Source organism: Zonotrichia leucophrys, chromosome 1, assembly GCF_028769735.1.
Source record: "Zonotrichia leucophrys gambelii isolate GWCS_2022_RI chromosome 1, RI_Zleu_2.0, whole genome shotgun sequence".
In the NCBI taxonomy this organism is placed as follows: domain Eukaryota; kingdom Metazoa; phylum Chordata; class Aves; order Passeriformes; family Passerellidae; genus Zonotrichia; species Zonotrichia leucophrys.
The window spans coordinates 39583302-39608011 of NC_088169.1; the positions used below are offsets into that span (position 1 = coordinate 39583302).

At 42.0% G+C, this 24710-nt stretch overlaps 1 protein-coding gene across 2 annotated transcripts in view; it reads left to right on the top strand.

The window, feature by feature from the left end:
* Positions 1–1920: 1920 nt before the first annotated feature.
* Positions 1921–24710, top strand: part of GGACT (gamma-glutamylamine cyclotransferase) — a 28176-nt gene continuing 5386 nt past the window's right edge. The window contains exon 1 of one of the 2 annotated variants that reach the window (XM_064712187.1): positions 1921–2064. The gene's annotated coding sequence lies outside the window, so the exon portion shown is untranslated. Of the gene's footprint in view, positions 2065–2292; positions 2440–24710 lie in introns of those variants that run through there. The other variant, XM_064712197.1, reaches the window with a different exon arrangement.

A 24710-nucleotide genomic window follows, 5' to 3' on the forward strand; every position in this document is an offset into this window, starting at 1 on the left:
CTTCTTTGGGGTCTGTGGTCTGTGAGCTGGTGGTCACAATCTCCCCCTGATGGAATTATAATTTACCCAGTCAGAGCTGATTGCAGCACAATCACTGGGTTGGGTTTATTAGTTCCTATTTTATCTTGGGAATTATGCTAGATGTCTTTGTGGCCTGTAAATTCCACATTGTGTCCACTATCAGTGGTTCACCCTTCTTCCCAAGCTTTATTAACCTTCCCCTAGGTCTGAGATCATTGAAGCATTTCAAGCCTTAAATCCTAACAAGGCAATTCTACCAAGTAATTTGTTTTTCTAACATCTGGACATCACCTAGGGCTTGCTTGTTAGCTGTTATTTGCTCACAGATTGAATATCCCTGCTTGTTGATTAGACTTAAAAGCATACAAAGAGCAAACATCAAAGAACATCCTTTCTTAAGAAAATGTTTATATATATTTACACATACATTTTTACATATGTTGTTTTGCAACAATCCTACCTAGTGTTATAGGTGGAATAGAATTATCGACTGGTAATTGGGTAAAAAAGTGACTAGTTATAAGAGACACAACCTGGCTTCCACTTAGTAACTGGTCAGGGAGGAAGAACTGACACCAAAATATCGCCTGCTGTCCCAGTAACCAGGCTACAGAATGGTACTTGTATGCTCCAGAGAGAATCATAGAATATCGCGTGTTGGAAGGGACCCACAGGGATCATCCAAGCCCAACTCCTGGCCCTGCATGCACAGGCCATGCAGGCAAGAGTCACACTGTGTGCCCAGGAGTGTTGTCCAAAACTTTGAACTTTGTCAGGCTGATGCCTGACACTTCTCTGTGACCACTTCTCTGGGAAGCCTGTTCTAGGGCTCAACCATCCATTGATGGAGAAACCTTTTTTCTGATATCCAATTTAAACCTTCCCTGACACAACTTCACAGGCCATTCCCTTGAATTCTGTCACTGGTCACCAGAGATCAGTGTCTGCCCCTCTGTTTCCTCTCATGAGGAAATTGTAGACTGCAATGAGGTCTCCCCTCAGACTCCTCCAGGCTGAACAGACTTCTCACATGGCTTCTCCTCTAGACTGCGCACCATCTTCAAAATCTTCCTTTGGACACTCTTAACTATCTTCCTTATCTTGTGGCACCCAAAATTGCACAGAATATTCAAGTTGAGACCACCCCAGTGCAGAGCAGAGCAGGACAATCCCACTGGTGCTGCTGTGCCTGGTGTCCCCCAGGACGCACGCGGCCCTCCTGGCTGCCAGGGCACTGCTGACTCACATTCAACTTCCCGTCAACAAGGACCCCCAGGGCCCCTTCTACAGCACCAGTAGAAAGGGTATCTCACTTATTCCTCCTATCAATGCATTTACTTTAAAGTGATTTACTGTGTGGAACCTGCACACGCTTTACTAGAGAGCAAACTGATCCCTACCGAGCCAGCTTAAGGGAATCTGGCTGGGAACTAGAAGCTGCCTGCAAAGGGGGTCAGCAGAAAAGCACTTAGCGGCCTCAAAGTTTAAAACTCCTGCCTCAGCAGGCTCAAGACCAATCAGTGCCTGCAGCCAAAGTCCCTTTCTACAGAGTAGTCAACAACGCTTATTAAAAAGGGGGGGGGGGGTTTAAAGGTTCTCCAAAGGCCAGACTGGCTGCCAAACCTTGCACTGCTTCACGCATGTTTATTACGGCCTCCAGCAGGGGAGGCCCCGGCCTCGGGAGCGACCCTTCCCGGAGCGCCGGGCGCTCCTCCCGCTTTGGCAGCGGCCGCGGGGTGTCCGGCTCTCGCGGCCCCGAGCCCGCCTGGCCGCCCTGGCCGCGCTCCCGCCAAGCACGATCCCTGCCTCTGGCAGCCGGGGCCGGCTCCGGCCGGCAGCTCTGGCCAACAACCCCGGCTCACCCCCGGCCCCGCGCCCGGGCTCCCCGCGCTGCCCCGTCCGCAGGGGAGGGAGCGCGGGCAGGCACCGCCCCACGCCCCGCTCCGCCCCGCCGCCTATTCCCCCGAGAGGCGCCCCGGGACGGGCAGAACGCGGAGGCCGCAGGCGGGAGTGGAGCCGTAGAGGCAGCGGCAGCGCTGGCGAGTGAGTGTCCCGAAGAGCGGTGGGCAGAGCGGGGCGGGGCGGCTGGGCCGGGGCCGGTCCGCCCTCGCCACACGTGATGCCGCGGGGAAGCGCTGAGGGGAAGCGGAGGTGGCGGCGCGGGCTGCGGGAGGGCCGGCGGCGGGCAGGGGCTCTCCCGGCGGGGCGGCACTGCGGGGAGAGCCCTGCCGGGGAGCGCCCCGCGGCCCGGGCCGCGCTCCGAAAGCCACGTGGGAGCCGGCCCGGCCCGGCGCGGCGGGCGGCTCGGGGCTCCCGGCCGGACAAGGGCCCAGCAGCAGCGCCTCACCGTGCGAGGGCGGCCCGTCGGTGACACGGCCGGGTGCAGGGAGAGCTGTCCCCAGCGCTGGACCGGCCGAGGTGCTCGGGGACATTCTCCAAACAGAAGTGTTCATTATGATCCAAATACTCCTTTTAGTAACGTGCCTTTGCCCTTGTAGTGGGTTAGTGATGTGTGTGCTAAACTAGAGGGAAAAGAGAAAGGAAAGAGTTCAGGTTCTGCAGATGCAGAGTTTAGCAGAAGGTGCCCCTGCCCACAGTGGGGCTTGAAATTAGATGGTTTGAGGCCCCTTCCAACCCAAACCATTCCATGACTATATATCCTTACAAGATAACATTTCGGAACACCTATTTTTCTTGCCTGCATTGCTTGGACCGGAATGTTGGGGGGGGAATAAATTTTTTTTTCTATTCACCTCGGCTTCATTTTGCTATACTTTAGTTCCCCTACCTGTTCTGTGTCCTTTTCCATTATAGAGTTACAAAGTCTTTTTGGGTTTGGGTTAAGGTTCATTTAGTTATATCTGTGTTAATTCCAGACAATTAACTTCCTCATTTTTTGCTTCAGGTATTTTTTAATTTGCTGCTTCTGTAACTTTTGCTATGCTTTGAAAATATCAAGATAGCAACTTCTATAGAGCTGAACATACAGTGGCACAACTGTAAATATTTCCATGACCAAGTTGTTTCCTGTAGAACTCTGTAAGAAATGAACTTGTTTTATATACTCTCCAGCTTAAGTGGGCAGTCAACCTGGAAAAGCAATTTCTTGGCAATTAAAGTTGTTTATTGTGTGACAAAGGACATTAAGAGAGGCCTTAAATTTCACATCTCTGAACAAAACATGGGCAAATTTTCATCATTCTTCTCTCCTCCTCTTGAGAGAAGTCTTAAAAACTTAGTCTGTCTCTACAGTATATTTAAGTGGCGCTCATCTCCTGCCCTCACTCTGTCACAGCTGACAAAATCATATGAACACTAATATGTCCTCTTACCTAAGTGTAGAACAGCTTTCTTCTGCCATGATTAAATAAATGCTAAATAGAACTGATGTCTCTTATTCTCTGTCTCAAAACCTGAATTTTCAAAGAGGTTACATGTTAAACAAAACAAAAAAATGGCCTTTCCATGCATTGCTAATGTTTTTGAACCTGCACCCGACTGCTGACAAATAGTAACTACTTGATATGTGCATCACACTTAATTTTCCTTGGGTTCTTGCAGCCTGTTTGCTCCTCACTTTCCCAATTAGTGTGGTTTTCTGCCATCAGCTTTGCAAGCAAGTTTCTTTGTGCTTGTTCATGAGTTTGTTTTGAGACCACTGGAATACTGAACACAGGTTTGCTCCATAATGGAAGAAGGAGTGTCATGTTGTTGGTATGTGTCATGTCATCCACTCCTTACAGCTTTTCTTTTTGGTGACTTTAAATGTGTGCTTAGAGTTTTCTGTTGCTCATTTTCTCCTATCATTCAGCATAGAAATATTGCTTGGAGTGCTTTATTTACTGCAGTGTCTCCTTTTTATCCATTAGAAAGGTTTCCCATGTCAGTTCATGCTTTCCTTGGCTGATGTTTGACATGGAAATCTAGGTGCCTCCAGGGAGTAGAGGGCACAAGCAAGGCCTGGTTTGCAGCAGACGTCCTGCTGTCTCTGCCACCCACTGTTCTGCAGAACACAGCCTCTTCCCTTGGAAAGTGTCATCTAGCACTGGCTTTCGCCCTGCTCTGAGAGGGAGGCTGGGCTGGGGGACCTTCACAGGTGCCATCCAACCAACATTCCTCCAGGTCTGTCTCTGCATTCTTGTAACTCCCAACAGTAACCCAACTGTCTGTTTTAAAGGAAGTTTCCTCTTGAAAATTGCTTTCATCTGACTGCTCATGTAACCCCAGGTTTTGCCAGTTCTGCTTCTCTTGTTTATATGGCTGTGTTTGTTCTTGGGGAACTTCAGGGAAATGAGGTTATGTGACTGCCAGGTCTGTATTGTGAATGTGCAAGTGTAAGTACAGGCACAAAGGTATAGTCATGGGGGTGTCATGGAGTGAAATAAGAGAGTAAATTCCAGGCATAGGTTGTGGCATTTGCCTTCTGCTGCTAGCTCTGATATGCTTTTGCTATCTAATGGATTAGCCAAATTATTTTTCTGTAATTGAATTTTTCTGTAATGAATACTATTAATAGATACTGTTGGTAGAAAAAAAAGACGCTGGGTTTCACTGTAGTTTTTGTAATTTCATTTTTGGAGCAATGCACTTTTCTATTCCTATTAAAGTCTTCTTGTTTGTTTCTCACACTCTAAAAGTTCTTTGAATTCGAACCTGGTCAAATCATTTTCATAACGCTTTTGATTTAAGTAGAATTTAATGTGAAACTTGAATGACATTTTAAATAACATGAATTGCTTAAGCAGAGAGCATGTGCTATAACAGAACACATTTTCTATATGAACTGATGCTACCTTTTATTTTCTCATCTTCCATAGATTTTTTGCAGTATTCTGACAGAAAGGGTAAGTATTACATAGATAATTGTCCAAGAGACAGGGGAAATGGATGGACCCACTCGTGTCATTGAGTTAGCAAATGGAACACCCCTTTTCATTCTGTCTCTCCAAAGAGGATGTTTAATACCTTTTTTCTTTAGAAATTGAACTGTTCAGGCAGTAGTAAATCACTGTTCTTAACCCAGAATCCATAGCTATCCAGAATTTTCTGCTCTTTTTCACTGCAAAGGTTTAATTACATTTTATGGACCATGTCAGATACAGCTCTCTTTTCTCCACTTCCAATTAATGTTAAAGAAGGATGGGCTGTAGCAGGATAATATCGTGTCCTATTGATTTACTATTATGGTGTTGTTGAAGAATGGCCTTTAACATTAAGATTTTTGGCCACTGTGATTTCTGTAAGTGTGTCAGCTATTCACTCTTAACATCTTGAGAAAGCATATTCGATATCACTGTCACTCCTGATTTCTCTGTCTTACAAGACACCTCTTTTCCTTTGAAATTACCTACATAACCACCTCTCTCTGCACTGTTTTGACTGTAATTGCTCATGACCTTTACTAACAGCCAGAGTTACCAGTATTGTATTGCTGACATTCTGACAGAAGTTCTTGGTCATGTAGAATTGCTTTGTCTCATCCTTTCCCTCAAGCACTGCTTTTTTTTCCAGTGCTGTGTGTTGCTACTAAGTGCAAGGGAGATTACCCCACCTGTGCCGAGCTTCAGTTGTGTGAGAGTAGCTGTATTAGAATAATGCTGCAATTTGAAAAATTGTGCTATCAAATAATACCAGAGTAACTGTAACTCTGTATCTTCTTTCTCTCCCCTCATTTGGTGTAGTCTGATGCAGCCCACAACTTTTTTATCACAGCAAAATTCAGGTTGGAAGGGACATAGGGAGTCACTCATCCAGCCTCCTTATTCAATGCAAGGTTGTTCGTGTGGCCAGACCAGGTTGCTCAATGTTTTATCCAACATGTCTTAAAAACCTATAGGAATAGAGACTAAACAACACCTCTGGGCAGCTTGCTTCAATTTTTGTCTGTATCATGAGAACCCTTTTCCTTGCATCAAATTGGAGCCTCTCTTATTTTGGTTTATACCTACTGCTTTTCAACTCTGACATGCACTGCTGTAAGGACCCTGGCTGTGTTTCCTGGATAACCACAGGTATGGGAAGACTGCTGTTAGGTCAGTTGAAAGCCATCTCTTCTCAAGTTGAAAAGACTGTTCCTGAGCTGCTCTTCACAAGGCAAGTACTCTTGCCCATGACTGTCTGAATGCACTGCAGTTTGTCCATATTTTTTCTTGTTTTGGGCCCCAAAGTGGGTGCAGTATTGTAGGTGTGGTCTAGTGAGTGTCAAATAAAGGGAGATTGTCACTCTCCATAATCTGCTGGTTGTGTTCCCATTAATACAGTGCAGGGTGCTTGCTGCCTTGGCTGCTTGCTTTGTTCAGCAAGGTGTATTCATGGGTCCTAAGGCAAGGATATATAAGGTAAATCATTGAGATGTCAGAGGAAACATGGATCCCAAACAGTATCATTTTGACTGCTGTTTTGCACTTCTGGCTGAGTCTTGGCTCCAGCAGCAGTCAGGGTTGTAGCCCTCCTTTTAGTGAGGAAGCAGATACAGATAGTAATTTCTCATCATGTGTCTAGAAGTCTTGCTGTTTACTTAGTATTCCAGAAGTGTTAGGAATGTTTGTTGGCATTATGTTGCTTCCTGGTAAAAATATCATAGGCAGTTTCAGTAGTGTTTTGGAATGTTAGTATAAAAGACTTCTCTCTTCTCCAAAATGCCTTTTTTACAGCTGATCCAGACTCAAATCTTGTATAGTTTCTCTTTTATATCTCTCCATATCTGGGCCTGTTTAGCCTGGAGAAGGGACATCTAGAAGAGAGGACCTCATCAGTGTCTGTAAGTATTGAAGAGAAAGTGCCAAAAGGATGGAGCCAGGTTCTGCTCAGTGGTGCTGAGCAATGGGCAGAGGCTGGTGCACAGGAACTTCCACCTGAACGTAAGGATGAATTTCATTACTGTGCAGGTGACCAAGCACTGGAACAGATTGACCAGAGAGGTTTTGGAGTTTGCCTCACTGTGGATACTCGAAAACCATCTGGTTGTGATCCTGTAAAAGTGCCCTAGGATAAGCCTGCTTGAGCAGGGAGGTGAGACCTGCAACCCATTGTGGTCCCTTCCAACCTGACTCATTCTGTGATAGGCTGGATTTCATCCTGTACCTCTGCTGCCACCTTTGCAGCTCAGGTACTAAATGTTGTCTGTGCATCTTGTGAAATATGAAAAGTTAGTACATTTTGCCTTCTGGTGGGTAGGCTGGTTTGTGTGCAGGACTTTCAATAATTAAGGTTTTATTGTTTCTGCTGACACGTGGTACTGATAAGAATCATGAGTGTGTACCCCAGCACTGCCCCCTTTAGTCTACTTCACAAGATGACAGACTTGGATTTGAAATGCTAAGTTTTGTCTGTAGTTGCTGACAAGAGATGCACCTCACATCTCTCTACTCCAAATGGTGAAGCCTGAGTGACCAGCCTAGATTCTGAACTGTAGGAAATTAAATCAAGGTGAATGCTACCCTCTGGCTCATTGAAGGCTATTAATAGTGTTCTTTCTGAGTCCATTTAATTGAGCCCAAGTGTTTGTTGTTTAATTTGCACATTAAGCTAGGCTAAGGTGTGGACACTGAATTTTACCACTGAGATCAGTATGTCATTTTAATTGCCTATGGATTCTGTGCACTGCAAGTTCTGTAAACAGTTTTATTCTTGGTTGGATCTCAGAATGTGTGGATTTCTCTAGAAATCAAAGGTAACAAGTTAGATAATTTTCCATCAGGAGAGGCCCAGTCTGTGTATACGATAGTACTGAAAGCTTGAAGAAAAATAGAAACAAACCAATTTTCTTCAAAACATTGCTGAGAAAAATGGTCTTGGAAGTGAGACTAAGTAGTGAGTAAGAAATAAGGGTCTTGTTCTGGTTTTCTGTTGATGGAATGGTGTTTGCAGTGGTTTTGAGTGACAGGTAGACCTAGTGATGTCCTCCTGCCTAACTCTTGCCTCCCTTTTGTGATGACATTCTTTTGGTTTCTGTTTTTATGTATTTTCCTCTTTTTAATAAAAATCGTACAATGGTAATATTTGGAATGAGTGCTGGAATATGCAGTCACTGGGAGGATTTAGCCAACCCACCTCACCTGGACTGCAAGGACATTATTCTACAATGGTTCTTGTTAGTGTTTTAACTTGGGGAAAACTGAAATTCCTTCATGGGTTTTGTGAAAAGCTCGTGAAAAAAAGAGGGGAAATGTTAGGAGTCTAGAGAAGGAACTTAATAACATAAGCACCCATAGTAACAAATTTAAGAGAAAATTAGTAGATTCTGATTTTTTATCTCAGAGATCAGAAGATAGGACTAGTTGAGAGGGAAACTCACCAGCATATGTGAATAGAAGAACTGAAGTCAACTGAAGAAAAGAGTTTTCAGCGATAGCAGTTTGGTGCAGGTGATCTGATGAGGGATGAAAAAAAATACACTTGCCATGATTGTTGCCTGAGATGTGATGGTTGTGGATTTATTGACAGGAATAGAAGGAGGATAATAGGTACTAATTTCTTTATTCCCCTGATTGCATATCTGCACAGGTGCTGCTCAAGGGAAGCTGTGGCTTGAAGAACATCTTAAGCCCAAACTTATTTCTGGCAAAATAAGAACTCTGAAGAGGAAGGGATAAGCCTACAGAGGCTAGAAAATGGAGGGGAAAAGATAACTAAAAATTACTGTGTAGAAAACATAATCTTGGAATGAATGTCATCTTCCAGATATGTTTGAGTGTATATCAATTGCTGTTGATTTTCTTTGAGGCAGTTTTTAGTGAAGCCTTCAAAACTTAGATTTTCTGTGGAATAAGTAGGAGTGTGAGCTCAGTGTTCCAGAACGTTTTCACTGAGAGGAGATGGAGTACAGCACACATATGGAGTGTGGCTTCATGTACTGTGGAGCAGTGCTTCAAAAGTCTGGTGCTGCTTGTGAGGTGCAGAGATCATGCTTGGTAAGTGTTAGGATGGGATGTGGGCATAGGAGAACAACTAAATTTAATTTTGATGAGATTGCACTGACCCTGCACAGTATTACTGAAGTGTACCAATAACTGAGAAACTATATGAATGGAGAGGAATGCTTCAACACAGTTTATGGAGTGGAGCCCCAGGCTTGATTTTGCCTTAGCTGAAAATTACATAGGGAGTAAATCCCAGCAGGATGCTTACCATGCACATAGACATTTCACACATCAAACCACCAGCCTGCTCCAAGGCTGCAGTCCTTGCTGTGATGTAGTTCAAATATACCTGCTATGAAAACTTTCAGGATATGAATCCAGCCACAGGCCAAATCTTACTGAAGCTTTCTGAAGCTCATTTCAAACATGATAAGTAACACAAAGTTACATACTTGGGAACTGTCTGGCTGGGGAGAGTGCCCAAAGGGAAGGTGATATGAAGGGCTCAGAAAGAAGAATCTCTGCCTTCTGTGGACTCTGTAGATAGAAACAGTTCTCTTAACTGTTATCTCTGGCAGGGGTCAGATTCAAGAGAGAGTATAAAAGAAAATCAGCCTTTAAGAGATTTAAATAATATTACAGGTTAATGAATTTTTTCTTTCGATTCAACTGTCCTAAGGTAGTGGGCCTTACTTCATTATTTGGGTTCCAGGCATAATTAATGTCTCAGTAAAGTGAATATGTAAGTGGTTACAGGAAGCCTCAGCCTGCTTAACAGAAACAAAACATCTTTGAGAAGAAAAGCAGATGAGCAGAGAAAGAAAAGGATTTGATAGTGGTTTTTCCATCTTTCTAGTATGAGACTTCTTACTGAGATATACTGACTGCTGGTTATTCCTCTCCCTCCTCTTCTTGTTTATATTTACCTTTATTTATCTTGTCAAAATACCAAGAAATTTAGGTCAAAATATATCTGGATCCATCTGTTCATCTAGTCTGTTCTTTTACTGCTAGTAGTTATTATATCTTTTAATTAGTATGCTTAGTGACAGTTTACTATATTAATGGAGGCCATCAAGTATCTTTAATTTTGTACAGGAGGAACTTAAAAATTTTCTTCATAATTTCTGTATAACAAAATAATCTCTTTAATTTGTCATGTTGTTGTCTATATGTCTTAACCTGTAGCTTCTGTTTCAGTATTGGTTTTCAGTATTGGTTTAGGTTTATTGGTTTAGGTGGAAACTCAAATCAGGCTCTGTATTTTAGCTGTCTTTAGCAGAGGTTTATTATCATTGCAGTCTTGTGAACACAGGACATGTTTATTCATTGACATAGAGATCCAGTTCTGTTTTGAATTTTGTTAAGTGTAGTAATTCTTTTGATATAATAACTTTGTGCTCTCAGTCTTATGACGGACTGAGAAAATTATCAAGTCCATTATTGACCTTTCAGTTTTTGTTTGGTTTTGGGGACACTTTTTTCAGGGGAGATTTTGAGATTGACCGTCAGTGTTGTTGCAACCAGATTTTAAGCAGAGTCTGAAGGGTGATGCAGCAGACACCAGAGCTGGCAGATATGATACTAGAAGGAACAGATGACATTGCCTTTAGGATAATTTGTCTTTCATTACCCTCTTACCACATCAGGTAGTTTGGTTTGACATTATATATGTCAAAACTTAATCTATTTGGCTTATTTTTGAGATTCTATATGGGATGGATTATTTATTTGACATCTGCCCCACCCCTCTGTGGTTCTCTGTGCCAGCCCATTAAACCATCAGCACAACTACATTATCAACTGAGTTTTTATTGGAAGTAGTGATGCTTTGGGAGTTTAATTAGGGAAGAGTGTTGGGAAATATTTTTGGTGACAGTGAAACAGTCTCTTTTAAGCTTCATGATTTTTGTCTCTTAATGGGAATAAACTCCCCAGTAATCTTCTACTTTTGTGATCTGTGAACACTCTGCAGTACTAACAGCACACACAATTTAGTGTTTACTTAGACAGCTCTGGTTGGATCCCAACTCTCATTATTTCTGTCTTGTGGGCAAAGCTGCTGCAGAGGCAACTTTTGTAGCATGTTTTCTGAGCTACCATGATACAATCACTTAGCTGTCTAAGAAATGTGTACTAGCTTACATTGTTGTTTTTGATAAAACCTGTGACACTGCTGTGGATTACACTCCTGTGTATGTGCAGTAGTTTACCTGTGAATCACATATGCAGTGGATAAACAAATGTGTGTGTAAGATTGGTTACTGTATGTCTAGAAAAATAGCAGTGTCTCTTATCAACAATTGCCACATCAGCAGCTTAGAGGAAAACTCTGTGAGTGTATAGAATTTTAATGGTACCATATCAAAGTGATGTATCTCACCAGCATGCTATCAATAGAACAAATAAAACCTATATGCCTATAAAAAAATATAGGTTATATTTTTTTAATATTTATTAAATAGCAGTTATTTCAGAACTACTTGGGATCAAAATCTGTGAACTAAAAACAATTTTTGAGATGAATAATAGATACAACCAGAAAGATTATTTTGTGGACTCAGATTTATAGTGGCCTTTATGTATAGTAAGTAAACCAGGATGGCTGTCGTGGAACCTCAAGGCACAAGTGTGTGTGGCTTCCTGCCTGGGGAGCAGAAGTTTCAGAGTGGGCATGGTACTGGGGAGCTGTGCATCTGTTCTTGAGGCAGTGGTGTCAGAGGCTTAGGTTGTTCATGCACTTTGCCTTCTTTGGGTGCTTTTATCAGCCACAGATGTACAGCTGGGCTGGCACTGCTCTGTCTTTGGCTGTCTGAGTTCAAGAGGCATTTGGGCAAAGCTCTCAGGCACATGGTGTGATTGTTGGGGTGTCCTGTGCACAGCCAGGAGTTCTACACGAGGATCCTGATCAGCACCTTCCAACTCAGCATATTCTATGAGTCTGTGATCTCCTGGGAAGTAGACATATTAGATTCATGCCCTTTGTCCCAAGGGCTCTAACCCATGTCCCGTTTGGTCTTGTTTGGCCTTTTGAAGCTAGATCACAGTGCAGAAAGCAATGCAAGATTCATGGGGTCAGAAAAGCACTCAGTGTAGCACCTCAGGATTATATCTCTGAGTGTATTTAGGAGGCACTGCATGGAGTAAGAAGGGTTGGGAATCCAACATTCAATGTGCTTTTCAGGGTTTTTACTGTTTGGGAAAGTAAATTTCAGAAATCAAGTAATTGCATAATGTACCATCTATAAAGAGGCAGAGAGTGAAATCTATACTAGAAACCTCTCCTTGAGGTAGCAGTAGACCTCAGAATTGGTCTCTTGCAGTCTTCATGAGTCCAGTGTTCCTTTCCATGTGTAGCATATGATTCAAACTGCCTTTTATGTTTACTTTTAAAGGAGGGCTAAGAGATTGTCTCATCCAGTTCCTTGGCAAAAGGCAAGTTTTTGCAGCATTGCATTATTTCTGATGGAGGTTTGCTGTCCTGCTGTTGAGGATAGGCAGTAGTGAAGGATTCCTAACTTAGTTATCTACACTCTTCCTGGGCATCCTGCTTATCAGGAGGTGGAGAGTGCCCACCTAATGTCCATCTTCAGAATCTGAGCGTATTGGATCTTCTGTTAAAGCAGATGTGGAAAGAAGCTTACAGCTCTTTCTTTTCCTGTATGATTTCATATTCTTAAAGGCAGGATGCTATTTTCTCTAAAAGAAGTGATCACAGTACAAGCTCTTCATTTCTGTTGTTTTCTTCTGTAAGTTTTGATTTCCTGACCTGTGACTGCTCTCTCTGTCCAGCTGATCACTGTTCTTTACATGTAGTGCTCAAAGGTGGGTGTACTACTCAATTTATGGCCAGATTAGAGCAGGATATTTTTTCCAGCCCTACCACATTGTTGACTCTTGCTGACTTCATGATCATTGTAAATGTCAAATTTCTTTCTGTGGAAGTGCTTCCCCAGATTTTGTTTATGTGGTTGATTATTCCTGGCTTAATCTTAGAACTTTGTTCTAGCCTTACCTGAACAGCTGCTGCAGAGCAGCAGTCGTGCAGGGGCTTATGACTGTCTCATTAGCCTTGTGCACATCATTCAGTATTTTCATTACTGGCGCTTCCCTATTGCTGGAATGAGCATAAAAAATCCTGAGCATATATCCAGTTTGAGATTCACCGCTGATAAATACTAACTAGTCTTTCTAAACAGTTTTGGAGTTCAGTTTTTTTGTGAGTTTTTTTTGTTTGTTTGTTTGTTTGGAGGGGGTTGTTTGGTGTTTTGGAGTTTTTTTGTCTAAATACCAGCAGTTCTTGTTAAATCATGTTTTTCTAGCTTGCTTGTGGGAGTATCATGAGCATTATCAAGGTCAAAACAAAGTAATTGGTATGGATCTAGACAGATGATTTTCAGATGATTTCTTTTCAGCATCTGCACATCTTGCCAGTGGTAGAGATGAGAAACTGCCTCTATGTGCTCTCTAAATATTAGGTTTTATTACTAAAAGGTCTTCATCCCTTCTTTCTTCCATAGGAGCTGACATTGGAAATAGTGTGTAACTCCATCCAAGCCGTGTCCCCTAGGTCTGCCTGGGCAGTCTTGTGGTGGAGGACACACCAGGCCACTCTGCTGAGCAGCTCCAGATAAACCTTTGTGACCTGAGTATTACTTTACCAGTTGTCCTTCTGCTTCTGTGCACATAAGCATATTCTGAGTCAGTGATCCCTGAATACTTGTATCTTTTGGGAGAAAGGGGTGCTCTATGGTCTTTTTTGTTATTATTACTCGTTTTCCCTTTTAAAAAAGGAATAAGGGGCTAGTGAGTCCTAAAATCAACAACACCTTGTTTTACAGAAAACTACTGGTGTTTGGTTTGGGGGGTTTTTTTGGTTTGGAGAATTTGTGTTTTGAAATGCTGAAGCAAACAAGTGGTGGTGTTATAATAAATACTACTTACCTGTAAAACCTGTCTAACTTGGTTAACCCACCAGGCTTAGGCTGTCTCTTAAAAATTACTGATTTATCTTAACATCTGTTTAAATCAAGCCTTGAGGAGAAGAGCTACTTTTTCTTAATAGCTTGCATCTCTTTTCCCAAGCTTAAGCTTTTTTCCTGCTTTTCATGCTCTTTTATTCTTTTTATGGGCTGATGTTATTTGATACCATTATTCAAGGTTGTATTGCTTGCCTGTCTTCCTTTTAGGGGATCTGGAAGCCTGTCATCAAAACCCTGGCCCTACAGATCAGCCTAGAGGTAGTAAATGCCTTGCAGACACATAGGGATCTCCTCCAATCCATAGGGATTGTCTGTGGAGCCTAGAAATGCACTCACCTGAAATTAATTCCTGTATCAGGGTTAGCTTTCTGTTCTACCCTTAAAATCCACAGTGATTGCACTAAAACCTTAAAACTTGTACCTGTGGAAGTGCTTCTACCTTAACTGGAAAAGTACTGAAAGACAATATACCTTCTGGAAAGTCTGCTGCAGGAGACCCAGGCATAATTAGTGGAAGTGTCAGTCTGAGTAAGTTTTTAAAAAATTAATCATAATTATCTAGATCACATCTTCCTTTGTTTGCTGATACAGATTTTTCTGCCAAAATAGAGACTCCTAAACCTTTTGATTCTTAAATACTGCATTTGTATGTTATAATGGAGTGTTTTCTATCTTTCTTGAATAACAAGCTTACGACTTTTGTTTTTCCCAAGAGTTCAGGATTCTTTCACTGATTTATTTGTAATGCTATATTAAAAGAAAGCCATAATAACAACTTAAATCTTATACCAGTTAATCTAACTGCCAGCCATAATTCCATTTGGGCTTTGGAATAAGCATCAAAAGCTGAGAAAGTTTTCATTTTCTTGTGCCCATTATCTAAATATTAGAGCAAATAAATGCATGTACTTTCTCATTAAAAAAAAAAAATACAGGGTCACCAGTTCTGACTCTTTTCATTTCCCTTTAATATGTCAATTTTTTATCAGCTCTATTTTGCTGATAGAGTAGAAAGAAGGAGACACTGAAATTAATTAAATCTTCTTTGATATTTAACTGTTTCTTTAGTGTCTTGGGGAGCTCCAAGCAATAATCAATCAAAATCGCTCCCCTCTGTCTATTCTCCGGGGAACTGTAATAATAACCAATTAATGCAGCCCTAGACTGGACAGAAGGGTCTTGATTAGCCCTTACAAAAATTGACTGCAATTAGCAAAATTCTGGTGTAAAGGAAATCACCAGTTAAAGTGCTTTTTGGAAAAAAGGTTTATGATTTAGCTTGCTTGAAATACTGAAATACAGCAAAATTTTCACTTTGTTCAGCCCTTTTTTGACCATGTCTAAGGGATGAAGGCTTTTAGACACCTTGAGCCGCATTTTTAAAATGACCTGCCATGGTCAGTTAACTGCTAATGCATCAATTAACAAAAAAAAAAAAAAAATCTGTGTGCATTGCTTGCCATAATTTTCTACAATTCCACTTCCTTTGAAGTATCATTGCCCTAAAATCAAAGCACACACACACACACCACTGCAGAGCGTTTTAGAAATATATGGTGTTATTCTGGTGACACCAGGTGTTGGAAGTAAAAAATGTAATGCATTATGTATTCAGAAGCATGCCTTTACTAATTGATAGTTACTGTGGGGTAAACGGTGAGCTAGGGAGGGTTTGTAATTTGCCAATCATTTGTCTGTTTTGAAAGAAATATTCATGTGCAAAGTCAGAAGTTATTTGATCATTACCTGTCTTTTAAAAAAGACAAAATGTTGTATGATTTCTCTTCTTTCTGTGTTTTAAGTATTATACTGTTTCTTGATTTACATCTGGCTCTCTAATTATATTATTTAATTTTTCCTCAGTTAATTAGTATCACTAAGTGAGTGTTTGCTTAAGGAATGCAGAAGTGAAATTAACTGAGATTTCCAGATGTCCCTAGATACTGTCAAGTCTGGGAGAAATGCTGTTCAGAATAATAACATTATTCCTGTGTGTGGGCATTGGGAGTTGCCCAAGTCTGCTGTACTGCACAGTATTTGGTGGGGAGAGTGGCACTGGGAAGGCACTGATTGATTCATTCAACAACTGAAACATAACTTCCTATGGCAAACTTGGACTAAGAAGTTATTTAATAATGTTTTGTGCATTTTCAATATCCTGTGAATAATGCTTATCTTCAATATTTTTCAGGTAGCATCATTTTAACTCCAAAATTACAATTTTTGGTTAATCTGTAAAATTGGCCCTTCTTATTCCAGTTTTTCCTTGTCAAATGCATTTGGTGTGAGGGTGTACCAGTGTTCATCCAGAACTACTTCTTGAAACTCCCAAGCTGTATTTGCTATGAGCCAAGACCTTTCAGTGCAAGCAGTCTGTTTTTAAAAGTGTGGTGCTGATTGTATTTACTGGTGGCTGTTCTCTTTATTTGTGGCATAAAAATAAATTATAAGTGGTGCTTGCCAATTTATTTTAGTAGGAGCAAAGTTGCTGACAGGAAGAGCAGTTGGTTTTTATATTGTATATCAGTTGTGCTGCTGTATTTCATTTGTGTTGAAAATGTCTGCTGATCCCAGTGCAAGAGGAAACTTTTCACTTAGAAGGATAGAGAGGTCCTGGGACTTGCTGTTCCCTGTCCTACTTACCCAGTACACTGAAATTTGAAAAAGCATGTGGAAGTGAATTGGAGGGTACTCTACATACCACTGGATATTTGGGATCTATTTGGAAAAGTGGGATTCCAATAAAATAGCAGCATTTATGAATTGCTTTCTTATTTTCACAGCATTCCCTGAGAAAGCAGGAATATAGTGATCCATTGTCACTTCTGCCTGGTGACCCATGGTATGCACAGGGGACAGTGGCAGTTCCCCTTTCTGTGCTGGGTTCTGTGCATCCCCTTTGCTCTGCTCTGTTGACAGCTAAGGTAGCCAGTTTTGCCATCTTCTTATCTCGTAATTTTGGTCTGTATTTGGGGTGTGTGAGGAGGCTGTTGTGGGGAGATACTAAAGCTAGTCAGAGGATATGCTAATTTGTAATGGTGGCTTAATCTCCTTTGCATGGGACCTGCTCCAGTCCTAAATTGGATCATCTTAAGATGTAGCTTGAGGCATTCAGAACATTTTATACTGTTATATTGCCTAATTCATGCCAGTTTTCTCAGCATAAACTCTAGATTGATGGATAGGTGTAGTTGGACACTCTCCTAGATTTCAGTGCCTTAAGGTATGTGAGTTTCTTCTGATGTGCCCACAAAGTGATTTGGAAGGCTTATGTCTCTAGAATGCTAATTTTATTTTTAAAAATTTAAAAGGTCCTTTTCAGCTGCTCTGTATGCTGTCTTGATGCAGAAATCACAGATGGAAACCACCTGGTTTGTAAAAGTGAAATCCTTCACAAAAGCCATTAGAGTGTTTCCAGAGCAGGGTGGCCAGGGTGGTGAAAGGCCTCGAGGGCAAGACTCACAAGGAGTGGCTGAGGTGACTTGGCTCACTCAGCCTGGAGAAGAGAAGGCTGAGGGGGAACCTCATCACAGCCAGCAGCTTCCTCAGGGCGGGCAGTGGAGGGCAGGTGCTGATCTCTCTGCTGACCTGTGACAGCACACAAGGAAATGGGTGAAGCAGGGGCAGTCCAGACTGGGCATTAGGAAAAGGTTCTTCACCGAGAGGGTGACTGGCCACTGGAACAGGCTCCCCAGGGAAGTGGTCACAGCTCCAACCCTGTCAGAGATCAAGGAGAGCCTGGGGCAATGCTCTCAATCAAATGGGTTAGCTTTAGGCAGTCCTGTGAGGAGCAGGGAGTTGGACCCTGTGATGCTTATGGGTCCTTTCCAGCTTGAGAGATTCTGATTCCTTTATTGCCTTCAAATGATGAGTGCCCCAGCAGCTCTTGTCTGTGGTCCCCAAGCGTATGGTCTTGCACTTTGTATCATTAAAAGCCATCTTACTTCCATTGCACAGTTCTTAGGCCATCTCATGTGGCTGTCGCATGAAATGATGCTCTTCTGGATGCATCACACACAGATGTGGTAGGCACACAGCTAATATCTGTAGTATGATGACTAAGAAATAAAACAACACGGATTCCTGAGGAATATGACTGGTAATTTTGTCTGTGATTATCACTTCTTATTTTAATATAGTCCATTATAATCTTCCCTTAACTTACTCCTTGTTCATAGACAGTTCTTCCCTATGACTTGGTCTGGAGATGTTTTAACTGATTATTAAAAAATGAACTCCAAGCTCACTGTGTTATCCTTGTCAGAGTAAGTTGTTTAATGATCCTGGCCTGGCTTTTTTTGCATTCAGAACCACATTGCATATTTTTTTTATTTTATTAATCCCCTTCTCATTTGCTTCCAGCACTTAATTCTGTTCGTCTTCCTTTATCAAGCTACTATCAGAAATTCTTTCTCAAAGGTCACTGAAGAGAGGCTGCAGAGCATGTATAAAGCCATTTTCATTTATGTAAATATTTTATTTGTAAATAATTGACTGATATAAATTAAGACAGATATTATGTAATCCTGTAACTGTCTTACCCCTGCTATAAGATACCCTTCATTAAAGCTTCCATCCATGCATTCTGGAGGGAGAACGGGCAAGGAGACCTTGAATTAGAGTAAATTCTATGTGTCATCATAACACTAAAATAGCTTTTATCTGCAATTGCAAATGTATATGTAGAAATAGGGAATTATTTCCATCAGTAATTCTTGTGAGACTCTTGTGGCTGCATGAGAAGATTTAAGGGATTATGTAGCTGGTTTTCCTCATTTTTCAGTAAATACAGGTCTTACAGACCTGTATTAAATTTTGCATTCGATTATAAAACCTGTTTCTGCATCAGAGACCAAACCACTCTTTACCAGAAAATAAACATTTAATTTTATAGGACACATACAAATTGGAGATTTCTTGTCTTGCTTTGACTCTACCAGGCAGGAAGATATTTGAGTTTGATCAGTATATCTTATGGATTTGAAAGCAAATATTCCAGTGCCTTGCTAAGTGCAATTTCTGTCTATTTTGGATGTCCCCAGAATATGCATTTGTTTCTTCTATGTAGAAGAGAGAAGGCCAGTTAATATATTTACTTTGGGATGAGGATGCATTCCCTATTGAAGAAGGACATGAGGCATGTTTCGGACTTCATTGCAGGAATTTGCAAGTCATTCTTAGAGACCAAAAATCAAGACCAGGACAGTTGAAATAACTCATTAATTCTCTTCTCATGATGATCTGTGACTTACTTGTTCTGTAGTAAACTTGTTACTAATTTCTAAAGAGGAGTGATATGCCTCAGTGGGATTGAAGTTAATTCTGAACATCTGTTTGTAATTCTTTGTAGTTTTTGATTTGATGTCCTGTTTTGGTTTGTATTTTCTTGCCTTTTATTATATTAGAAAATGGTGGAAGAGATATGTTGCTGAGATATGGGTTGGGTTTTTATTTCTGACTTGTATTAAGTTACAAGCTGAAATTCACTTTAAAAATCTTTTTGTTAAATAAAACTACTAGATAGCTTACCAGTGTAAGACTTGCATATACATTTAATTAGTAAGACAAATAAAATAACTGCAGTGAATTATAATAGAATCACAAAATCACTGCGTTTGTTAAAAGGTTTTTAAGATGGAGTCCAACTGTTAACCCAGCACTGCCAACTTCATCACTAAACCATGTCCCTGAGCACCACATCTACACATCTTTTAAATACCTCCAGGGATGGTGGCTCCACCAGTTCCCTGGGCAGCCTGTTGAGCTGATTTATTTTGTACCAGTATCCCATGTTAAATATTATGCTCTTCCACAAATTTGATTCATACACTGAAAGAATGGTATAAGGCTTCCTTCTTAAAGAAAAAAAAAGCTTCTGAGCACCTTTAGTAACCTCGGCTCTGGTCCTGTAAATGTCAGGGAAGGCCTCTCCTCCTTCTGTTGCTACCTAGTGGCATACATACAAATGAAAAAGCATAACTATTAGTGTAACTTCTGTGTGTATAGATATACTTTATTGTCCACTACTCCTTCTGAACCTCACAAAATTTCTATGACCCTGCTTCAGGGCAAATATCCCTGGCTGTTATCCCACACTCCCTGTACCCTTTCTGGTGGTACATTTAAAATGTGTTTGCATTTAAATCTGGTGGCCACTAACACTTCACAAGCAAAGCATGCCTCTGTGTAGCAAATGCATATGAATTGTCTTTCTTTGATCATTTAAAGCAGCCCATAGTTCCCCAGGATTCATGTGTTAAAAAAAAAAACAGTCTTTTGAGTTTTTCTGATGTTTAATTTCTGGCACATTGGTCAAAGGTTTGTGTTTCAGTAGCTAGTCCTTGCTGGACTGGAGTATGTAGACATTTCTGAAGGAAAAATACTACAGTATAATGTACACTGTTGGGATATATACCTGGATTTTTCTCTTTGGCTCATTTAGCAGAGCACATTTTGTTCCCTGAACATCTGTGCTCTCCTTTGGTTTTTATCAAGGTTTGAGGAGCATTGTATTGCAGGGACCCTTCCCCATGGTGCTGCAGGGCTCAGGCACCTTGACTCATCCCAGGGAGACATCCTGCCACCACCAATGGAGCTGCTGGTTGGAGTGGCCTCCCCTATTCTGTCAGGATGTCCAGCTACTGGCCCTCCCAGCCAGCCACAGAGCGAGCCCCAAGAGGCCCCACTGGGCAGAGCCTATCCTGCCTGCTCCCCCTGCCATGGCACCTCCACAGGGCAGGAGCAAAGGCTTCCCAAGCCACAGGCCCTTGCCAGTGGGAGGATGCTTTTGCTCAACAATGGGGCTTTATAAACATCTCCCTTCCAGGCTGGGTCGCACTCCCAAGGGACGGTGCTGGGCCGTGACCTGGGCACCTCTCCCCTCCTCACAGAGGATCATTGTGCAGCTGTTCCCTCATTTCCTTTGTGGAAAGGCACCTCACGATCCCACACAAGACCTCATCTTTTCTCGCTTCCCGTTCTCTCTCTCGCCATCCTTTCAGTGTAGGAAAATACATTCCCATGCTTAGGTACTCCAAGTGTTTGCCGTGTTCCACAGGCCGGGATGATCTTCTCAAAACAGGAGCTGACCGCTCCGGGTATTGGCATGTAAATTAATGTGCTGACCCCGCAGGGAACCCGTCCAAGCTGCAGGCTCTGTCCCCAGTTTCAGGATGTCGGCGGTTTGAAACTCTGGGCTCTGTTCTGCATCTCAATGATGGAAACCACTTCAAATTCACCATGGCATAAACAGGGCTGCCCTATCAAAAGTTGTTTTTCTACTTTTCTCCTGTAACAGCAGTCTGGCATTTAAAGCATATGCTCCATTCTTGTGGGTTGTTTTTTTCCCTTACTGTTGTGTAGCTACAACAGTGTAAACACCTATGCTAAAAGTGCAAAGATATTTTTGTGTATATAATTTAAATTAATTGTAGTGTACACAAAACTGCATTGTAAGGACCCTCCATGCTTGAGTGGGAGTTTGAGAAGCCATCTAGTCTCTTGCCTGTCTCTAAGACAAGAATAACTGTAGCATCCATGATAGTTTGAACAAGTTTTCAAGGATTCCACACTGTTTATTAATTTTCAGTAAACACACCTCAGTTGACACTCACGACTAAGATGCTTGAGGTATTGCAATGTTCTTCTGAAACATCAGTGTGTTGCTCAATACACTCAAAAAAGCTTGGGGAGAATGGAGTGTGAACAAAGGAGGAGACGCAGTTTTTCTCTCTGTATAAATTCATGGTTTGTCTGTTCTTAAATGTTTCAGGTATAGTTTCCTTATGTCAGAAAGCCATAGGAGAATCAGTAAAGAGTCCTGCTTGGTTTGTTAAATATATGTAGACTTGTCAGCCATCCAGAGAGTAAACACTGGAAAAGTATCTGGTGGCTCTGAGGAGGTGCACAGAGCCCCCTGAGTCGGGAAGATGAAGCAAGCAGGCATCAGGGAAAGACCCCACAGTGATCTGGCCTCATGCACACACGTGCAGTCACTGCCTGGGGCTGCCTTCCATGCTGCTGCTGCCATTGCTGACACAAAACCAGGCGTGAGAGCTCACAGGAAGAAAAGGCATCTACACAGCATAACGCTCAGTGCTCATCACTTTGACCTGGGGAGGGTCTGGACCCAACTCTGGAAATGCATCAATGTTGCCTTGCCCTGTTCTTGTGCTGTGATGCTGAGGTATCTTGTTGACCACTCTAAGATAGAGGGCACTTGGCCCTCAAGTTTTTTTGGGGTCATTTGTTATGGTTGTTGTTATGGTTGTTGTTAATGACTGTGTGCAAAAAATTTTGGCTGGCTACATGTTCATGTATGCAGAGAATCAACTCTCTCTTCTTATAACCTTTGCCCATATTTGCAAGTGATTATGCCCCATCTCATCAGCTCCTATTTAAGCTCCTGCTGGTTCATTCTTGGCCAAAGTAAAACAGTTCTGGACTCAGTGCTCTGCCCTGAGCTCTTTCTAAACAGTTTTGTAGTCCACAGGTTTCTGAATTGAGGTCCCAAGATTTCAGTGAAACTTGTACAACATGACTTGATATGAGGACAAAACAGTCAATACTTACATAATTTTCTCTTGAGGTGACAGCTTTCCCATCCTTCCTCTCAACTCAGTTTGTCCACATCCACTGAGCTTCTGTTTTTTTCATTTGCCTTTTCTTGTCCTGATGTGCTGGCAATCCCCTCCTGTCTCTGCACTCTCCAGAAATTTGGCCTGTTAATCAGTCTAATGTTGTGTCCAGTGTGTTTTCTGCATTCCATCCCCATCATCTTTTTGCATGTGGTGGTTTTATCTGTTTATTACTTTGAGACCTTCTAAAAGTCACTTTGGGAATTAAACTCTTTCTATAAGCAATAAAATGTAACACATTTTCTCTATGCAATACAGTTGAAAGTGATTTGGAATGTTTTCAAACAGACAAAAGGCAAATGTTTTTGATGAGAGAGGGGTACAAAGCATGTGAGCAGTGCTGTGATTGATGCCTGTCCCAAGGGCATCCTCACTCTGCCTCCTGGCAGAGACTCACAAGACACTCCAGTTTAAGCACAGAAGTGTTGGTCTGGGGATGTGAGTTATCCAAGGAAGAAATGAAAGCAATCTGCAAAGAAGTTTAAGTGGAGTTTCAGGTAGTGCCCAGTAGCCCCAGCATGGCCCTGGTTACTCCAATACTCTTGTTTGTTTTCACAAACCAGCGCCTCGCGGTTTTGGAGCGGGTGACCGCTGCGAGGAGACCATAACCTCTTGATTTCAAAGGAGCCATCGTTTCTCTGGTGCGTCTGTGGTTAATGTAAGAAAGGTGTCTTGCCATAAACTTTTTCCGAGGTATTCAGCAAGGTTGGGAAGGGGTCGGCCCAGGCAGGAAGCCCTTGTCTGTGCTATAAAGAAAATAGCAAGCAACAAAATGAAAGCATCAAAGGACCAACAGGATGCGGTCCCAGGAGTCCTCTCTGGCATGTTAGTCCTTCTTGAAAGTTAGCATTGAGTGAAGAGTGACCTTAAAACTCCCTTCATTCAAACAGACTGGGCTCAAGTTTAAAGTTCAAGGCATTTTGTTTTTTCACCTGTTTCCTACAGTTTTTAAGAAACTTCTGAAGAATTAATGTGTAACTATATCTGGTCACAGAGCCAATGCAGAGAATTTTTCTCAAGGGAAAATAATGTTACTGTATGGAGTGAGAGAAATGGATACTTTCTGAGTTAGGTTTTGTTTTGTTGAAATTTCTTCTCTCAAACCCACTGAGAGCATGATTGCAAACAGCCTGGAGCCAGTGTAATGCACAGCTCTGAGGCCATGCTTCATTTTTAAAAGAAGCTGGTAGGGTCCTCTAATTGTCTGAATTGAGGTTAAAAAAAAAAAAAATAAAAGAAGGTGGTTTTTGCCAAAGCTGCTGCTGCCACTTGGGGAGCAAGGTCTTGTTTTGGGAACAGCTTGGGAGCAAAGAGTCTGGTTGCAGCTTCATCTGTGAGTGCACGGTGAGTGAGCCAGTGACTGGCCCCATGGCCACCCCCCCTTCTCTCACCGTGCTGGAGCTGTTGGGCAAACAGCTGGGGAAAGAGGGAAAACCAAAGCCCTGACGCAGAGCTCCACTGGTGGGTGAGGGTGGCTGTGGGTACAGTCCTGCTGCCCTACCAGCACTAATGGTGAGCAGCACCTGGGCTCCTGGCTAGCACCACTTGTGAGCCACTTTTCACCCAGCACCACCTACCTGTGTGATGCTGAAATGTTTCCTGTGTTTTCTGATCTTTGCATCTTGCCTGATGAAGTGACTAGTTACAGATCCTACAAGCGATCTGGCAGGTCATCTTTCATAGCTAAAAGAAATAGTTTGCCAAGATGAAGTACAAATTTCACTTGTGTTTCTCCATGCCATTAAATTTTCATGATTCCGGTATGAATATTTCATGAAAGTACTTTCTGAATGAGTTTGTTTTGTCCTGGCATCTAATATTCAGTATAAGTCTGGGCGGGTTTTGTTTGGTTTTTGGTGGGTTTTCCTTTCCTCTCAGGTGGTTTAGTGACGGTAAGAAGTGTCAAACTGCATTAAGTGAGAAAAAGCAACTTCTTGTTGGTGATTCAGCAAGGGGGTGCCATCTGTAACTCTTTTCAGCTGCTTAGTGGAAGCAGTGTGAAATGACTCAAATACAATTCTGCTCTGTGCTCTCCTGCCACAAGGTGGCTAAAACTCTTTTAAAAGCCCAGGATTTGCGAGTGCTTTAAGTGATGCTAATACATCTACAGCCTTTCTGCAGCACAACACACGGCACACTGGAGACCAGATTTATTGTGCAGCAAATTGTGTATGTCTTATTTATATGGAGCAGTGATCAGGAAATGTTAT